The sequence below is a fragment of the Pinus tabuliformis genome, chromosome 5_1 (assembly GCF_031772625.1).
Source record: "Pinus tabuliformis cultivar Carrire ecotype Pingquan chromosome 5_1, CPIR1, whole genome shotgun sequence".
Lineage (NCBI taxonomy): Eukaryota > Viridiplantae > Streptophyta > Pinopsida > Pinales > Pinaceae > Pinus > Pinus tabuliformis.
In genome coordinates this window covers 638,579,207-638,595,924 of record NC_142305.1, presented here as the reverse complement: position 1 = coordinate 638,595,924, position 16,718 = coordinate 638,579,207, and the positions used below count along the sequence as shown (strand labels likewise).

At 37.9% G+C, this 16,718-nt stretch overlaps 1 pseudogene; it reads right to left on the bottom strand.

Moving 5' to 3' along the window:
- Positions 1 to 7,889: 7,889 nt before the first annotated feature.
- Positions 7,890 to 16,718, bottom strand: part of LOC149166591 (protein NRT1/ PTR FAMILY 4.3 pseudogene) — an 83,400-nt pseudogene continuing 74,571 nt past the window's right edge.

The following is a 16,718-nucleotide window of genomic DNA, read 5'->3' as shown; positions in this document are numbered from 1 at the left end:
AATTTGTCAGAGAGGCGAGGAATCCACCAATAGGGTCAAATGGAAACCAAGGCACTACACGAATCCCAATGTGTGATAATGAAAGCTGATGTCATTCACAAGGGAAACCACTCAGTCAAAGACCCATGATACTAATCGATGTTGAGCACAAGGTGACCTATCAATAATGAAAATAGGGTCAGGGTGTGGCTCTAGGCCTGCCCTCAGAGCAATATGTCATCGTCGATAAGGACAAGACCCACCAGCAAGAAGTCAATGGAGACCTTCTCAAACTGGCACGAGCAAAGGACCAATATAACTGATGTGATGACAAACAAGACACTGACAACCAGGGATGGTGACTGAAAAATAGGTCAAGAGACACCGTAAAGAGGCTGACTCAATGATGACTATGTGGCAGCATATGATAACTCTATATAAGTTTGTCATGCAGGAGGCACGAACAAACTCTCCATATGATTAGAAGAGATAACCAATCGGAGAAGAACTGACTCAATAACAAGGTTAAGGCGTACCTAAGTCAAACTAAATCCCATCCAAAATAGAGGAGATACTTTCTATTGAGTGCTTTGTTCAGGGGCGACACAACTGACTCTAGCTGCCAACAATATATGGAAATGTTGTCTCGTTCCCGCTCTTTTTGGAATATATAATTTTTTTGTCTTTTTTTTTAAGCTGAAAAAAGAATAAAAGAATGCTATAGTACAATGGAAAGAACGAGTGTCAGTGAAACAGATGATCTAGTTCCTGGGATGGGAACAATCCTATGCTCAATGCAAGGAGGTGAAACTGGTCAAGGACACTCAAATGGATGTTCCTTCCACGGATCAAAAGGTGTGTCAAGTTGCAGAAGCTAAGTGATTGCAAGTTTGAGTTTTCATAATACATGGTCAAATAAGTGGCTTAAACACTAGTCCAAGTGAAGCCGGCTCAAGGCCAAAAGGTGCAAATAGTAAAAATGCAATGCAACAATACAATTCAACACAAAGGAGCCTCTAGGGTATAAGGCCAAAAATAAGCGTATAATGCAAGGAGAATGTGTCTTCAACACATAAGTAATAGCGAGACTAAAGAGGACTCCCGAGCCTAAGAACAAAAAATCAGCATGGGTGCCAAATGACAACAAGGTACTATCTAGGGCACCCATGATAATGTAGGCTCTACCACACAAGTCATGATACTTCTAAGCAATGAGAAGGTTCTGCACCATAACTTAGTGGGGTCAATCATAAGGCCAAAATGGGAAAATAAACTGATAAGTGCACAATGCAGGTGAAAAAACCTAACCTATATTCCAGTTTCAAGAACCAATACCTGTCAGAATGGATCAACCATAAAAATTTCCAAAGGAGAAATCTTCCAAGTTTTGTAGACATAAATAGGAACACTAGACAAGAAGTTAATACATCCCACATATAAACTTCATATAAAATCTTGTGTTATAAAATACAAAACTTGAAAATGCGTACCTTATATATATAATATGGTACAGGGAACCACACAACCTTGCGGTTTACACATAATAGTTCTTCTGGACAAACCCCCTACAGGGCTCAGGCCAAGGACTCCTTTGGTAGTCAAAACTCATGGCTTCAAAGAGTTCCTCCTGTGAAGGCAAATCAAGTTCTGAGAAATCATGAGAACTATAAGGATCAAAAGAGGGAATTAAGGGTACCATGTCCCTATATGAAGAATCTCTCGATCAACTGTCGGGACCAAGTCCCAAGAAGGAGAATAATAAGTGAAAGGATCCTTCTCAGAAGTGATTGAACATTGAGGATTCAATGCCACATAATTCACCCGTGGCTGGGTAGAGTCTACTAGAACACTTGGAACAAACCAAAGGGCATTCTGCAGTAAATTTTAATTAGGGTGGTGATTATCAGATGCAAGTTGATCAATAGTGACAATATTCCCTTTATGAGGAAAACACATCACTCAAAAGAGTGAAGACACCACCGCACTCATAGCATAGACATAATCATGCCCAAGTAGCATATTAAAGTCTAAAGGGCGATCAACCACCATCATATCGATTAAGACAGTCTTCACACCTAAAGTAATAGGAAATTGATGAAGAACACCCGTAGATTCACCAGGTCTTCTATCATAGGCTAACAACTAACTCTGAGCTATCAACAACTTTGGGGGACCCAAATATTTCCAAGGAAAAGAGGATATAATACTTGCAGAGGATCCTTCATCCACCATACATCAATAGACGTTTGTGGAATTAACTCTGACCTTTATTTGGAAAGGTGCAGCAGAAGGAAGACGAGGCTCGACAAGACTATCCCAATCAAAGGAAACACTCCTAGAACTTGGAGGGGGAACATTCGAAGCAACCGGAATGCCCCCTATACCAAAATAATCTGTACTAGAAATCAAATAGACTCTTTTTTTAGGCACTTCACCCCCCAAAAGAGGAGTGTAATCAGCCATAGATTGCACTGGCTCAACCACATTATCAACCAATGGTTGATGGGACTGATGAGAAACCATATCAGATCCAGGAGTAGAATAACTTTCAGACTCGGACCATATCCTTTGTACCTCTAGAATACCAGGGCATAAATGAGTAAGATGGTCTCCCTTGCATATCTTAAAAGGGAACTTAGGTTTAAAACTTCTACGTCCAGGTTTCTTATCAACCTCCATTCCGCCAACATGATTAGCAGTGGTTTGCAGAGAGTCCTGAACATGACTTGCAGAGGTCAGCGACTCTTTGCTAGTATGACTTGCAGTGACTAGACTTATGCCCCCAACATGACTTGCAACGATTGAAGGTTGATCTTCAACATGACTAGCAGAGGTTGATGATGAATTGCTAGTATGACTCGCAGTGACTACACTTGTGCCCCTAGCATGACTTGCAGCGGCTAAAGGATCATCTTCAACATGACTAGCAGATGTTGATGATGAATGGATAGAATTATTCTTCTTCTTTTTCTTCCTTTTTCTCCTCTTTTTAGATTTCTTATTACAAGGAGGAGAAAGAAGAATCCTAGATTTCTCTTTGAAAGAAGATGAACAATTAACATCCATGTAATGCCCCTGAATTAAAGCATTCATCTAAGAAGATTCAAGAACATCTGGAGTATTCAGAGTGGACCACAGCCAAACTAGTAGTCCAACATTCAATCCAAGAATATTCGAAGTGGCCATCAAGGGAGTACAAATGTTTCCAAAGAAAGGAAAAGTACAAGGATTCCCTTTTGGGAGGGTACCTTGGTTGGTTTCCACAGGAATATGGGCCATATCTAACTGATTCACAGATCCTTCCCTTATGGGAATGTACAAATTACTTTTCAAGGAAGATAGATACACAATCGAAACCTTTTCCCTTGAGGAGGCAACTCCACAAATTTCGAAAGAAAGATCAAAAGCCTTTCAAGATTGGCGAAGTGGTAGGTCAGCCACTTAGAATCTCTAGTCCAAAAGTGACTAGACCAAAATACCTAAAGCCAACTATATACAAGGAGAAAATAACACTCAACTATAAAGTCCCTAAAGATACAACCAATCAAGCAACTTCCAAGTATTTCCGCTCTAGGTGATGAGGACTGGACACCAAAATACAATAAAGTGAAGTAAGGGACTTTCCGAATATAGTTTGGGATAATGACGACCTAGGCCTACTAGCAAAGGTATCAGAGGTAGTTACGTTGACCTCCAGACAACAGCCTTTGCTGGTGCAAGCCCCCAAGCTTCACAAGGGTGCCCTCCAAAAGTACTACTGAACGTGATGCAACGTCAACCTCAGGTGCCACGAGATTCCCCTCCACAACCACCTGTGTGGATTCCTAGGATAGGCAACTATGGACACCAACTCGTATCAGAAACCGGGTAGAACAGTCGTGAGGTAGGATCCAACAAGTAAGAGAGAGGGTATCTCTTGTCCTTATCTTCATTAACCCTTGTGCTTTATTCCCAGTCACGGATCTTTCCCAGTCTCCCTAACGCTATTGGATTTCATTCTTTAAAAAAACTTCTATGTTTTACAATTTAGAGCGGCCTTGGAGAGTTAACTCTCCTCTCACCTAGTCCAAGGCCCTAATAAACCTAAACTTGTTGGTGTATTCTGATGACAATACAAAAAAGTTCTAGTTTATTTTAATTAGCGCTTGATTTTAAAGGCTGTTCTTTTAAGTCAAGGGTATGGGAGTGAAACTAATGATGTGTGTATGACTCAACCAAAATCAATGAAAAAGTAACTACATGAATGCAATCATTTTTCCTTCGATGAAAAGATATCTCTATGTGGGTTCTACGAAACTTCTAGAAAGCATAAAACTTTTTCTTTTCTTTTCTTGCAACACACTTCACACACGCAAAAACTAAAAAGATTACTAATGCTTTAACAATGCAAACTATCCTAATGCAAGGCGTAATGAAGATGCAAGATCCTAAATCACTCTAAAAATGAAAGCAATTGTTTATAACCATTAATAATCCAACTTAAGTATTGAAGATAATATAAATTTTGAATGTAAAAATTCTCTCCAAACAAGAAGGACAGATCACAAAAGATCACAATTCACTTTCAAAAAATGAAAAAGGAACCAAAAACTTGGCTAAAGAAAAGAAAAACAATGTTTTTTAAGACTTTTTATTTTTCAAGAAACAATCAAAACAACTTTTCGAAAGCACTCTAAATGCCACCAAAGACTCAAAGACCGAAAGCAAAGCACAAGGAAACTTTGTAAGTTACCAATTCAACACGAACGAAAACTTGAACAAAAAAGGCTTCAACTTGCACTAAACGACCCAAAAGGTAGCAAAGAGCTTTGACAAACTAACCAAGAAGTCAGGAAAGAAACACTTTCAAATTTGTCAAAAAGAAACTTTCAAAAAGCAAGAAAAGTTGTAAGGCCACAAAATGATGGAAAGCAAAGCAAGTAGACCAATAATCAATCTTGACACAAATATTGAAAACAATTTGATGTTCCAGAGGACCAGAACAATCAAGAATCTCTATAATAAGTCTTGTGTGTCCAAACACAAATCATAAAACTCACTCAAAAGCAAACCTAGGCCAAAAAAAATCGAAGCAGAAGAGAATTCAAAACAGTAAGCTCACTGAATAATTAAATTCTAAAGACAGAAACTGATCACTCATAAAGCAAACAAACCAAGAAGCAAATCATTTTGGGCAGAAAGATTTGAAAAAAACATGTAAAAAATGGTATACGCGACTGTGTTCCAGCACAGGTGCATGTACACGCGCTTCTGACAAAAGAAACTCGCGTATATGCGGTTTCAGTTCACAGAAACATGCGTGTCTATGCTTCTATAAATAGACAAAGGTGCATATACTACGTTTTGCAAGAAAAATAAAAAACAAGGCCTGATAAAAAAGATTAGACTTGAAGTTTGAGTTCCTACAGGAGTAGGCAATACTGTCACAACAAGAAAACAAAGAACTGAGCCCTGATTGACACTAAACAACCCAAACTAGGAATAACAAGATTGTTATCCCTAGTGGAATCGCCAATTCTATTATGGGAATAAGTACCCTAGGGCTTTGGGTCAGAACCCCAACAGAGCAAGAGTAATCTACAGCAAGAAACACGCATACAACTCAGGCAACATGCTTAAATAAACAAACTATGTATGGATGAACATACCTGGATGTCCTTCGTTTGGGTAGTTCCAGCAGGGTTTAGACCCTCTGCAACTCCTAATGATCTTCAAATCTGCAAATCAACCAATCCGAACATACATAGCAGCATATAGATAAAGCATTTTAATGAAATCAACTTTATATCATATAAGTAAGATGATTAGTTATACATCCAAATGACATTCATACATGAGTTACAACAACATCTGATGCATAAACAAGGTCAATCTCAGGAACAAGACAATGTTTCTTTTTATTGTAGAAAACTATAATAAACATGGAAAGAGTTCACCTGAGTCTTCTTCTTCTGGCTCCAAGCGGAACCATCCTCCAGGTTCGTCCAGTCCCAGTCTTCAACAGCCTCCTTCCATAACCAATACCATGATATCTCAAGCAAGTGAGAGAATATCAACACTCAAGGAAACAAGGGTTTCCTGAACTTGGGGAAGTGCTTGAAGCACTGGGATACTTCAGACTTGATCAGGGGATAATATCAGTATAGTAATTCTATCTCTTCTCTCCTCCCTAAGGCCTTCCCATAGAATTCTTATTTATACTTCTCCCAATTAGGTTTTTAATTGGGAACAGTTGGGCCACGGGCACTAGGAGGTAATCAACAGGTAAAACCCGTGAACTCCACCCATAGTTAAGGAAATTTAATTTTTTAAAGTGTTTTAACACATATATGAGGGTTGGGTATTGACTAACCCATGTTTACACGCTTTTATCACAGGGCAAAGTAGCGTATAGGGAGTAAAACACCATTTTTAAATTATTTGGACCAAGTTTGGAAGGAGGGGTTTCCCTAGGCCATAAACCAAGCATCACAAATACCAAGGGTGACATTTGGAGCTATAGCAATAGCCACCTTGCTTAATCACATTGGCAAAGTATTTGTTAATAGATCTCACCCTTTTGGCTGAGAATTGCAATCAGAATTATGCGACCACATTCTACCCTCAAATCACGGTTATCTTCAGTATCAAGTTGTGATTGCACGTATCACTTGGAGCATGTTAGCACCCTGTAATTACCGTCTAGGCTGAAAAAAGGATCACAAGGGTAATCACAAACCTCTTTTAGGCTAAGATCCAGGCCCCCTAGCCTTGGAGAGGACTCTCTCGCTATGTTCTGCTATCAATCAACTAGATGACCGATAGGATCTAGTTTTTATGTTGATTATTTTACTCAGTGAAACAAATTGATTTCATTGAGTTGTTGGTGGGTGTGGGAAATCACATCCATTAGGCATGGGGTCACCTTAGGAATAGTCTTCAGTGAAAAGCACAAGGATGGTTATATCTATACAAGGGCAAGTTAGACAACATGTTGATGTATTGATCTAATTTTGCAGTAGAATAGGGTGAAGAAGGACTTAAAAGAAATAAATAAACTACTTGGATAACAAGATGCAGAGCACAACCATGTGAATTTTGAATCAACTAATAGCTAAACCAAACATGAGATCTGTGTGAAATAGCATGTAAAAATAGAAAAAAAAAATATTCTACACATGAGGAAACACATTATCAGTAGAGATTGTCACATGAATCCTTGCTAATCAAACCAACCTTCCTTATATTTCACGGAAAATTATGATAATGAGTACAAAAAAGGAGTCTTTACTCCACACACTAACCAATAGAAACAATTTCCATGTCTTTACATCATTATATACAATGACAAATTCAAATCACCACTCTAGGTGATCAAATTCACTTCATAAAAGTTGAATGGTCTAGATGCAATGCATCTATATAGAAATAGGAACTACTATATCGAAACTATCACAACTTAGAAACATCATGATTTAAAACTTGAAACAATTTTAGAAACATCATGTTTGGAACTCAAACTAAACTAACTTATCGACACTTATCCAACCAACAAAATCACTTCTAGAAGGTCCCAAAATACAAATTTACAAAAATAACCATGATTGATATACTTGCGTAGCAGTTGCGCAACAAAGGGCATAGGTCTTCAAAATCGGCATGGTTGCAGACTGTTCTAGATAAAACTGAGCAGATGGATGCACTTGAGATGATGGTGTGTTGGTGTATAACCTTTGAAATACCCTCTTCAACCTTTGCAGACTTCCCAAATGACTGATCCCAACTTGCGCAACAGAAGTTAAATTTTGAACTTGTATTGACATTTCCCACTCCAAAATGATTATTGTGACCAGTCAACCATCTCATTCACCTTATAGCACCCAACGCGCCTCACACCTTCCAAAACCTTCACCATATTGGGCTTCCAACAACTAGTAGAAGAGGTCTAGTTAATATTTGTTAAGGTTATTGTCTAAAATCCATCCTCCATTTGATCTAGAACTTATAACCTTGTTAACAATTAAGACTAGAACGTCGCTAAGATAGAATCCAAACGATTAGGAGAAATATGTAAGAGAAGTCAGCATGGATTGCATCCCTATAGGGGATTGACTGTAGAAAATTTCAATCAAGCCCACTGTTGTAAACATTTTCGATAAACAAAATACCAAGAACTGCAGCGTGATCCAGAGTATGGTTAGTGGAAGAGACACTATATTGTCCCGAGAAAATTGTTTCCTCTTGGCCACCACGAGAGCGATGGTGACCATTGAAAATGTGGAGATGAATAATCCAATTCCAATTCTATGAAGCCGAGAAATGCTAGTTTCCTTTCCTGTCATGCCTCACAAGAAGGGCACGAGCACAACACCATACAGTGGCATAAGGATTACCAGCATTATGTATGGAATTGCTTGAAGCGATGTTGGTGGTACGTGGAAATTGTTGCACCCACGTCTGTTGTCCATGGTGTTACCCTATTGAACATACAATGTTTGCAACTGTGCAAGTAAGTAGTTCATGACGATCATGCAAGAAAAAATCGGGATGACTCATGTGACAAGCTTCACATGTTCTCCTTGTGTCACTGTGCATAGCTTCCAAGGGCTACCATTTTCATTCTGATAAACTATAACATCTTTGTCCAAGAACCTGAATTGATCTGTGTGGAAGAGAAACTAACGATTAGGTTGGGTATTTTTGAGGATTGGTTTCTCTAGATGGTAATTATAAGGATATGGATCACGTAATTCATGAAACATCCTTGGATCAGATGGACATTGAAGTCTTCTCTTATGTGCAGTAGCCACCAAGACTTGGGCAGTATGAGTGAGCACATTGCCTTGAGGAATCCTATTTCAGTAGAATGGTGTTCCATTAGTAATATTGAGTAAGCGTAACACCATGACAAATGCAGAAACTCCAAAACCCACTCCCATACCACATCATCTTTGGATCCAAACAAGTAATGTTAAAGCAATCAGTTCGTCGATGCAAAAGATGAGATAAGAAAAATTGAAATATGTTGACATCTTCCTTCACTCCTTTGCATCATTTGCATTGAACTGATCACCACCATGTGCAATCATATTAGACTTTAGACATCCACTTCCCAAAGCCACTAAATATAGTTCGAGAAACAGAAAGAACGCCTGCACCCCTTTGGGTTTCTTGCAAGTTTTCATTTCGATTCATAATGTTGTAACTCTCTAGTTTTAATCTGTGCATGTGAGATTGTACTTCCATTACAATATATCCAATTAATTCACTTAAACCAAAGGCTATGATTGTCAGGAAATTGCCAAGGTAGGAGTAAGAGATAAATCCTCCAAGGACGGACAAAAGAAAGATTGTGCCGACAAAATTTGTAACAATGTTGGCCGAATTTGCTAGGGAATGATGCATGTCATTAAACACATTTGTTATAAGGTTATTCCCCACTGCAGCAATTTCCATGATCTCGAAAGCCTGCAGACCTAACAATCTATTGGATTCTGAGGTTTGTGTGCAACAGTTGCGCAACGCCCTCTTTCACTTGAGCTTCAAACGCCTCCCTTCAACTGTCTGCAACCTTCTTTGAAACCTCATACTAGTTCAGAGCTCGAATTTCACTTTGGATGAAGGAGAAATGAGGGATGGCTTGAAGAATTTTTGAATTTTATGCCACCACAAGCCCTCTCATGTCATGATGATGAAATTTGAAATCATGGAGGTATGAGAAGTACAAACCACTAACTAACCCATGACATGACCCCTTCAACTCTAATAATAACCCCTCATGGACTATTAGACCTATACGAATTCGAATTAGGGCTAAAAGACCCCTTTATGACATGAAAATTTATAATGACCTTAACTCATATGACTCTCTTTTCATACAAACCTTTAGACTATGACACATAGTGACTCATATGCTAAAATTAACAAAGAGACCCCCAAGATGAATAGTAAGGGGAAAACACACTTCGATTCCTAGACTATAGGACCCTAACAAACCCTTCCTATAGCATTGCAATATGCGATCCCGATTCATGACCAGAGTGCCTAATCCTCTCTTCAATCGTAAGTTGCCATCGTATTTTTAACCCATCCTTGTCTACCTTTTAACTTTGAAATTTGTGACTATAATAGTTTCTTAAACTGCGACTTGTGACTCACCCTATTTCTTATCTGCATTATAAGTCTATGACTTGAACCAATCACATCATAACCTCATGAATTTTGTATTTTACTTCAAAAAGAGATTTACCTATGTTTTTCTAACATTTTGAATTCCATGGATATATTTGAGTGTCCAAGTACTATTAACATGAATTCCCTCAGTTTGATATCATCTACAACAAATATGTCTCCATCTATAAGGAGATTTGGGACAGATGCTCTAGGGAGAAGTATTGAAAGTGTTGTCGAGAGTCATCCTAACATAATACCCATATATGGAGACACAACTTGCTACGTAGACAAGACAATAAAAATGACTTGGGGAATATATATCAAAAGTTCGCCAGAAAGGAGGTGCCCGAAGATGAAGATGATTGCAAGGTATATGTCAATGTGAGACAATCGTGGTTCCATCAAGTAGCAGCCTACCCTCTAATATTCCCATGTGCAGAAACTATCGAATGGATTTTGTAGCATACTGATGAAGATGGTAGCATTATCAGAAATGATTGTGGTGAACTAGTGGCCTCTTATACAACAACAGATATAAAGGAATATTACAATATGCCTAAACATCACGTAATATGTAATACAAGGTGGGTTCTAAACTACAAAAAGAAAACCACAAACATTCTGAAATCTTGGTGGAAATAACCTAGCAATTTCGACAGAGAGCCGATAGAACCTTTAAGAAAAAATTACTTAGATAAGCATATCAGATGTTGATTGCTATGTGTTGTAGGCTATATGGGAAACTAGATGTGGAGTTTTTCCAAGAGAATTAGGTTACAATGCTTGACTCATGTGCAATAGACATGACAATCTTCAACTGAGAAGATATATTGGCCTCCTCCATACATATGAATATCAAATTGGGCAAAGGAACTGCTAAATGGAAACAATCATAGTTATAAATGGATTCATATTTGATAGATGATTTTGTTCCTTTTGTGAGTTTGAAGGAATGGGATGGAATTGGAGCAGTAATCAAGATCCACCATTAGTACCTACTTATTGTATGAGTTTACGGGATCCAAGATACAGAGGAATGTATGAGAATATTGCAAAATACTTTTTCTCAATAGTTTATGAAATACTTTTCAATTCCAACCCCCTAAATGTATGATAGAGATAGGTCATATTTTCAATACATTGCAGATTGGTTCACCCTAGGAGACACTACTTTCATTAGAGGATATGGAGCTTACAAACCACCTCATCAATTACCATCTTTCATTATAGACAAGGTAATGCTTCAAGAAGTGGCATATCAACTTAGCACCAGGCTAACAAAGTCTCTTATGAAATACAAGAAATCCCCATGGCCCATTTTTCATTTATATAATGGGGCTTATTGTATTAAAAGTTTCAAAGATGTCAATGTGGAGGTTGAAGATATGTTGCACTATAGATTCGATGGGCTATGTTACCACAAGTATGATCCCAAGAATATCTGCACCAATCACTACAAAGATATCAAATATCATTAGCAATGTACACCTATATTTGATGAGGAAGAAGAAAAGGTAATGAATTTCTTCAATGCTTCTAAGGCCCTATAATCACCTCAAGTATCTAATGCTTCTCATCATTGTGAAAATTTTGATGGTGACTTGCAAGAAGGTGTAAACTTAGAGGAATGAAATACTATGCTTAAAATAAAATAAGAGCTAGAAGCCAATAAGGAAAGGTTTAAGAAGTAGAATGTTGAATGTGAAGCTAAGAAATAGGTGGAAGAATAATAAAAGAAGAAACCAGCAAAGGAGGAAGTTAGAAAGAAACGAGAAGAGGACAAAATTAGGAGGAAAAAAGAAGAAGAGAAAAGGGTAAAGAAGGAAGCCATGAAAAATAATAATGATGAAGCAGCAAGAAAGAACAAGGAAGAGGAAGCAAGGAAAAAGAGAAAAGACGAGGAGAAGAAATAATAAGAGAAAGAATTGAAGAAAAGAGAAGAGGAGGAAAGAAAGAAGAAAGAAGATGAAGAGTTAGACAAACAACTCGAAGATGAGTTGTTAGCTGACACAAAAGGAACTATAGATTCAATTGGACAATTCAAAAGTAAAGGAAATAATACCACCCATGAATTTTCAACCTTCTACACCCATTACTGGAGGTCACTTTCGAATGACTGAAATGGATTTCACTTTCGAGGAGGAAGATCAAGTGCTAGATCTCTCGAAATTCAAGTTCGATGAGTTTAAGAACTAATATATCAAGTGAGATGGAAATTCTTAGAGAGAGATACTAAAAATCACATATCAATCAAAAAGGAATGGTTTATAGTTGGAAACACTACAAGTAATCCAATCGCCATTGCTACTGCAGAGACTGCATCCATCATTACCACCGCTCAAAATGTAGAACATCTAATGGACAATGGAAAGAGGCTAAAAGAAAATTTGTGAAAGGCTCAACATGAAAATGTCAGGTTGTGAGTAGAGAATCAAAGCCTTAGAAATCACGAGCTCTCACAATGAAGACTTTACAACAAAAGTGCAAGAACTGATCAATTTAGTGGAAGAAGTAATAAAACAAGTTTATGAAGAAATGATTGTGCCCCAAAAAATCATTTCTCCACTAACAGTGATTCAAAAGGAGCTCAAAGGAAGAGGAATTCCCATAAATCATTCCTTCTCAACTACAAAATACCTCTATGAATGGAGTTGAAAGCACCATGATGCCCTAGAAGCACTACTAAGGAAAGAAAAAATGAGGATGGACGGAGACAAAGAAAGACTTAGAATGACAAGGCAATCTCATGAGAAATTAACCAAGGACATAGGCAGGGTACTAGATGCATATTAGTTTCAACTCAGTAAATTTGATGCTCTTGTGGAAGAATATAAAATGATCTTAGTTGGTGCAATGGAAGTGATTAGGCCCGAAGAAGAAGTTTGGTATGAGGTCCATGAGAAGTTGGACATGAAGCAAGCAGTTATCCAATATAGTTTGGAACCTACTAAAGAGACAATTGTGGAATTTATTGTAGAACCAACTATGTTGCACACCAAAATATCAATGCTCTCTTATCAAATACAAATGGACCCGAACATCCTTTTGTTGGATGCCATAAAATTCTAGATGAGGTTTGAAGGGGAGCTAGTAGAGAATGTCACACTAGTAATAGCTAACTACAAAGCGTGGTACACATACCTGACAAAGGATTTATATACATAATCCCCTAATCTACCCATCATGTCTATTTTTCCACAAAGACATAGTTATTATCTTGAAATTCCATATATTTTGTAAATAAATTTATTTTTGAAATTAAAATTCATGTAGAATGTAAAAGGTCATGAGGGAAGTTGAAAATTCATGGAAGGTGAAAAACCACCACTTTCTGTATGAATATACCCTCATGGCTAGTTAGAATGGACTTTAGTTTTTGGACTTCATTGGAGCATTTTGTTTTGATGGCTTATAGATCCTTTTGAGAGTTAAAGTGGTAGCTTTGCATCTCGACTAATAGCTTTCATGGATACTTCATGTGATGGTGTTATTGATATTTCAACTTAATTTTGGGAAGCTCTTTGAGCCAAGGCACACAATTCCATACATGTGTTGTTAAGAATTGCAATACTAATCTCTAAGTGATTCAATGCTATATGTTTGCGCTTTCATGTGTTTGGTTAACAAACTATTTTGTTGGTTTAGGCACATATTATAATTGGGATTGTATTCCATTCATGTTTTAGTGATTGTTGTCAATTAGGAACTAATTCGTGATTGATAAACAAATATTTCCTTTATATACATGTATTTTAATTGAAGTTTCCTAGAATTCCTCTTTAAAGTTCATGTCACCTTATTCAATTGATGTTATGTTTGCATCATATTATATGTAAAGTATTCCATAAAGTTTCTCTAACTTGTGTTTGTCGTAATCTTTGTTGGGATTGCAACAAGATGATGGAGCTTAGTGAAAAGAGTCGCCTTCACTAAGTGGGCCCGTAGGCAAATTATGGCGCAAGTTCTATTTTTGGACCACAGCAGGGATGATCACAGCAGGAGTGACCACAGCAGGGATGATCACAGCAGGAGTGACCACAGCAGGAGTGATCACAGTAGGAGTGACCACAGCAGGAGTGATCACAACAGGAGTGATCAAAGTCTATTTTTAGACTGGCTGTCCAAAATAGAAAAGTCAAATATTATTGTCTCATAATAATATTTGGACTATAAACTTGATCTTATTCTCTTGGAGCACTTCAGTTTGAGCTACAGATGTGGCCCATGCAGCTGTCAGAAGGAAGTACGCTTTTCTTATGAGTCAGTTGAGTTGTTGCATGCATGACTTCAGTTAGAACTCAATCAGTTGAGTTTGGTGGAGTTGATTGTGGAGTTAATGGAGTTGTGTTCAGTTTGACTTGGTTAAACTAGTTGAAGTTAGTCTAACTGCAAATAGACTAATGATGAGTTGTTAAACTAATTATTAACTCATAATTTAACTATAGAATACATCAGTTAACTCAGTTGCATGTCAGTGCATGTTCAGTTCAACAGGGACAGGTGTTAGAGGATCAGATTGCTATCAGTTGTGACTATAGTTGTGCATGAGGATTTGCACAATCAAGGGATTGAGTATGCCAATGAGTTTGCTCATGTATTTGCCCAGTATTATAGCCTCTGCTTACGTCTTACACAGTGTGAGTGATTCTTTGGAGGTGAAATACGAGTTTGGTAAACCATTCTCATTCATTCTTGAGCAGGTATTGAGTAGTGGAGGCAGGCAAGCAGTCGAATAGATTTGGAGATCAGATTTAGTTGTATTGTGTGTAACAGGTGGAGCTGGTACTAGATTTCTTGTGATAAGCATTGTACTTTGTAATGTTACATGGTCTCAATCATTAATATACAGATAGTTGAGGTTTTTAGCAAGATGCTTTCCCCGGGTTACATACTGTGTTAATGTGTGAATGCTCTTGATGTTTTATTGTTATTGATGCTGCTATATTGATGATCAACGTAGAGGAGCTTATGTATTGTGTATGTATTCCGCAATAGTACATGATCAGGATAATCTCTGTTGAATATGTGTTAAATTATTCAAAATTTCTACAATCTTTTCTAACACTTTCTAGCCATTTCGTCCAAAACACATCGTCAAGCAATATGGTGGAAGTTGGACCCACATACTAGCTGAGACTCCTATTCCAAATGATGTAGAGTCTATTTGGGATTCTACACTAGGGATATCCCCTAACTATTGGTGGTAATTTTTGACCTGTCAACAAGGCCATATATATCTTGTGTGCTTTATTGGTTTCATTGTGAAAAATTTCTTTGGTTGAGAACTCCCAGAGTGTTTGTGTGCTAGTCTAACCATAGACTAGACCTAGGGTGTAAGGAATTTCAACATGGTATCATAGCTACTTTGAAAAGCATGTGGATCAGAGTGTGCATAGGAAGCAGCTTAAGAGGGAGTTGTGAAACTGCTAAACATGGAGCAAAAGGTTTAGCACAAAAGGTGCTTTGGTATGGACGAGCAAACTTTGTGTGGATGGCAGGTTAATTGTGAGTTAGTATTTTCATTAGGTTATGGAGTTGCACATCTAACAAAGGAGCCATGTGCACATGAGGTATTTGACCCGGGAGGATGAGGGATCATGCAAAGTTGCGTTGTAGTGGTCTAGAGTGGATTAGACCCAGTGTTTAATTTCAATTCATGACTGAATTTGGAAGTACATAATTTCAGTAGAAGCACTTTCTAAGAGTGAAAGCAGAGTAAGCGGTGGAGGTTGTGTAGGCTCAGAGGGAGTCTAGCTTCATTGGGAGACTGCAAAGGAATGCTAGCTGCCTAGTGGAAGTCAAATCTTCAAGTTCAAGTGAGAGAGTGAAGTTTTTAACCCATGTAAGGAAAGCCACGAACCATGTGAGAACACTCATGGTGGTGCAATGAAAGACATAGCCCATGCAAGGATAGTTATGGAGCATGCAAGGAAAAGTCATGCTACATGTGAGGATAGTCATGCACCATGCAAGATAAAATTAGGGCTTTTAGAAAAGAATGCATGACATATGTGACGACAGATATGACCACACAAGGAAATTCATGGCTCATGTGAGGATAGTCATGCGTATGCAAGGAAAGTCATGGAGCTAGAGATTTCAAGGTGTGATGGAAATACCTTCCTCTGTAAGAGGGAGTGTTTAAAATTGGGTAGTTCAAAAGGTCTTTCTGACTAGAGAAAACCCACCAAAAGGGATTTGGTTGCGCAAGTTACCCAAATGGTTTGAGTTTTGACCCAAAGTTGTGGGCTTGAGACCCAAGTTAATTAAGTGGTTAATATAATTTGTTGTTGAGTGTGGTAAAATAAAGGTTTGTTGATGGACAAGGAAAACCCGCAAGGTCACTCACACAAGTGCATAAATTGGAGACCTATGAGAGATCATTTCAATCACAACAATCATATTTTTTAGAACAAATAAGCCTGAGAGAGAGTGTCATATATAGAAGAGGACGAAAAAGGAATTTTATTCTATGTGAAAGATAGGAATATTTTTGTTCTAGTGACTAGGTCAAGTTTGTCTTCGAGAAGGTCGAGTCGCCTGTCTGCTGAACGAGGAGGATAGGATACCGAGATAGTGTTTTATCT